General features: G+C 41.2%; 1 non-coding gene across 1 annotated transcript; it reads right to left on the minus strand.

Moving 5' to 3' along the window:
- Positions 1–3,894: 3,894 nt before the first annotated feature.
- TRNAS-UGA lies at positions 3,895–3,966 on the minus strand. Its single transcript has one exon. It is a non-coding gene; the product is annotated as a tRNA-Ser (tRNA).
- Positions 3,967–4,253: the final 287 nt, after the last annotated feature.

Below are 4,253 nucleotides of genomic sequence, written 5' to 3' on the forward strand. Positions count from 1 at the left end.
TGACTTACAAATTGGGAAGATATTTCTAGCTTTCCAAGAAAGATTTGAGGAGACCCTGGACAAAGTGCCCTCTTGTGGATCTCCTAATCTATTGGTGAGCCCTGGCAGCAGTGTCATGTAACAATGCTCCAAACACCACCTGACAGCTGCCATCTCAGTTTTCTACAATGCTGCAGGCTGATGATACATTGGGGAAAATTAAAATGGTAACTGGACCCAGCCACTCAGAGCACTAGACCAGGAAAACAAATTCAAGGATACCATAGGTCAGGCAACCCCCTGCAGCTGCCCAATAATGTCTGGTGCTGTTGCCAACCGTGTGTCCAAGCAAAATGAGGAGGCAGATAGACTACAAGTATGACAGCATAATGTAAGAGCAAACATACATTCCAAATACAATACAGTTCTGTAAAATTGTCTCCTATTAGGAAAAACATATTTTCGCAGGTGATCGATTACTATCCTTTCTCCAGTCTGCAACTCAAGAGAGTGAGAAACCATAGCTCCCTTCCAAAACACACCCTCTAGATCTAACATACAGAATAAACATTTCCCCTTTTCTCGTGGAAAAAACTCATACTTGTCTTTTTTGCCATATAAGTCAATTTTGCTAGAACTCGCAAGTCTTTACCACACTTCCAGCATCTTCACTGAACAGTTCTTACTGCTTTTTTGCATTCTGCAACCTACTCGGTGCTTTTTTTCTAAAAAAATATATTTAGGGGTACTGTATGTTTCCTGATTTGAACTCTAAAATTGTGATTTTCTTTACAGTAAGTAAATGGACCAAAGTACAAAGATTCACAAAATGTTTAGGGGTATGCGCACCCTCGCGTCCCCCCAGAAAAAAGCTCTGCACCTACTCATCAATTTATAACACTTTTTTCTTGCTGTCATATTCAGCGAAGAGACCTTATAGTTTGCTCTCTGAGAATATTGTCTGAGATGTCAAAAATATTACAGCTTTTTGTTTCTTCAACATTTCTGGACTTTCCTCTGCTAATGCCATTATTTCATGTTCTCGTATTTCAGCAGTTTTCTGAGGGCGAAATAGATTGAAAGCTTATCGTTTATTTTGTTGTTGGTTTTACAATGCAACATTCGCTGCATAGGTTTTAGTTTTGCTCCATGAAAAATAACTGCTTCATATCTGGGCAGATTATAATTCTTTCCGAGATGTATCTCTCAAATATAAGCTTTGTCCCCATTGTTTTTCTAACGTTGGCTTCTCAGCTTACATTTTGTATTGCTGATCAAGCAAATTGACACAGAACTCAAGTTGATGCTTCTTCAATATGATGCAGCAACTTCAATCCCAATTCTAAACCTTATTTATAGCAAACTGACTTCAGAATCATCAAGCTTATTTGTTGCTTTACACAAGCTTATCTACTTAGAAATGACAGCAAAATCATAGAATCTTAGAATTGTAGAGTTAGAAGGGACCCTGAGGATCATCTAGTCCAGGGGTGTCCAAACTTTTTTTTTAGGATTGAAGTTGCTGAGCTTTCTTTAGAATTTTACCCCAGGACATATACTGCCACAAGGGCCGGATTAAATCGAACAGTGGGTCGGATTAGGCTCCCGAAATGGACTTTGGACACGCTTGATCTTGTCAACTATGTAGCTGTCCCATTCAGAGATCAAACCTGCAACCTTGGCATTATCAGCACCGCACCCTAACCAAATGAGCTGTTGTAGGGTTTTACCAATTTCTGCCTGGACGCTGCTAGAGACAGCAGTTTTTCGGATATGTATGGCAACCCTAAAGGCATTCAGTACAAACCCACAATACAACATAAGAAAATAAAAATAATTCAAGGCAAAGCACAATGCAAGGCAACCAAGCATGACAAATTTAGGCCCATTAATTTTAGTGGAAGTATAAACCAGTATGCTTGTGAATACCATTTGCTAGAAACTGCAGGAGGGGAGAGTGCTGTTGTGCTCAAGTCCTGTTTGCATCCTTCCCGTTGGTATGACCTGACTGGCCAATGTGAGAACAGGATCCATAAAATCAGATGGACCACTGGCCTTATCCAGCATGCTCTTCGTATGTTCTTACTACTTTTGTGTCAGGATTATTCAGAACCCTCGGGTTATTCCTAGGTTCCTAGATTTCAGAGTTTTTAATCTCTCATCTGACTGTGATATGAATCTTTCAGTCAACACTTTTGTCACTTTCGGGGCATCAATCTAAGGCCTTTTAAATGGGATAGCAGAGGAAGAATAAATCAGCCATGAGCCAGAGCATATATTTTAGCCGATGTCTGCACTGAGATTCTGATTGTTGATTGGAGCATATTATTTATTACACCATTCATTCCAAGGGCCTAAATGGCTGCCAACTTGCTTGAGGGTTTATTTTTAAAAGGTTCAATTAAATCTCTTTGCACTCTCCGCATTTCAAGGTCTTATCCTGGGTTAAATGCAGGGAACTGGGTAAAAGGCCTTTCTTAAAACACACACACACACACACACACACACACACACACACACACACACACATGTATTGGTCCTAGGTATCTTGCAAAACCTGAATTTTCAAAGACTGACTTTGGAGCAAGAGAACCTTCCAGAAGGAAGGTGTGTCATTTACCTGGTACAGTGGTACCTTGGGTTAAGAACTTAATTTGTTCCGGAGGTCCGTTCTTAACCTGAAACAGTTCTTAACCTGAAGCACCACTTTAGCTAATGGGACCTCCCGCTAGTGCTGCGCCGCTAGAGCATGATTTCTGTTCTTATCCTGAAGCAAAGTTCTTAACCTGAAGCGTTATTTCTGGGTTAGCGGAGTCTGTAACCTGAAGTGTATGTAACCTCAAGCACCACTGTATTCAACTGGCTCCAGTGAAAATCCTTACTCTGCAAGGAATGATTTCTTTTTCATTAGAAAAACACAAAGCATTTCAAAGGGTTTTCTTGCTATTCCTTCAACAGCCTCTTAGAACAGGGGTAGCTAAGTCTCTTTAGTCTGAGGGCTGCATTCACCTTTGACCAACCCTGGGGTGGGGGGCAACACATACCATTGGTGGATGTGGCCAAAAGTGGGTGTAGCTACTCCACACTCCTATGTATTTATTTGGAGCATTTGCAACTGCTTTTCAGCCAAGATGTCTCCCAGAGCAGTTTACATCTGCCTTCTTTTTCTTTCACAGCACCTCCCATCCATCTTCGGATATATACACCTCTTCAAGTTCTCTCTTCTATTCTCTGCTATTTGCTTCTTGCATCCACATAAGTACTGCTGTTAATTGCAGACAGTTCACCCACCTTCATTTTTTTTTTAAATTGTAGGGTCTCCACTCTAACACTGCTTCATTCCACCAGACCCTACATATGACCAGAGGTTCACATGACTTAGGGTGCTTTCAAACTATCACTATTTTCGGGTGGACACATTTGGGTTGGATTGGAAGGTCTTCTTATGCAACAAACCAACAAATATCAGACTTTCTGCAAGAAGGAAAAGTAGTGGGGGGGGGACGCACCGGAAAGTGTGGATAACGCTTGCATTGATGCAATGTCATCAAAGCTCCCTCCTTGCAAACAAATAAAAATGAATGTTCATTAAATAGCCAATAGTTGTCTACTCTCTCGGCAAACAAATCAAGATGAATGCCCAATACGCAAATCATCTGGATTCAACACTTGATACTTAGCCAAAAGGCCAAGAAGCGATACACAAATCATCTGGAAGCCCCTTTAACTGAAGACTGTATGGACTTTTATAGCCATGTTGAAGGCATACAATGAATGCATTGTTGCAGTGAACAGTTTTTGGGGGGAAACTGCTTTCTTTCGCTGCCAAGCACACCCAGATATTTCTATTATTTTCCTCTCAAGCATCTCCTACCTAGAGTTTCCATGGGGCATCAAAGCACCTGCTACAGTACTTGGAAAAGCTGGGGGTTGAACCCAGAACCTTCTGCATTCAAAGCAGATGCTCTACCACTGAGCCATAGCTCCTCCCTAAAAAGCCTGTGGAGCTGAAAAGACCTAGCAGACTGAGCGCAGGATGACATTTGGTTGCCTCCGTTTTATAACTCTTCATAAATTTTCTTTGAACCAGTGTAAACTACAGACAAAGAAAACAGGATTTTGCAATAAAAGCTATTTTTGGAAAAGCTGGACAAAGAAACTGCAGGGCTTCCTGCTCAGCAGTTAAAAGAAGCAGTAGGAACACGCTTTGGAACATAGGGACGTAAAAGGTCTCCTTGTACTAAGTCAGGCCATTGGCTCATCTAGTTCAGTAT

The sequence above is a fragment of the Lacerta agilis genome, chromosome 4 (assembly GCF_009819535.1).
Source record: "Lacerta agilis isolate rLacAgi1 chromosome 4, rLacAgi1.pri, whole genome shotgun sequence".
NCBI classification, from domain to species: Eukaryota; Metazoa; Chordata; class Lepidosauria; order Squamata; family Lacertidae; genus Lacerta; species Lacerta agilis.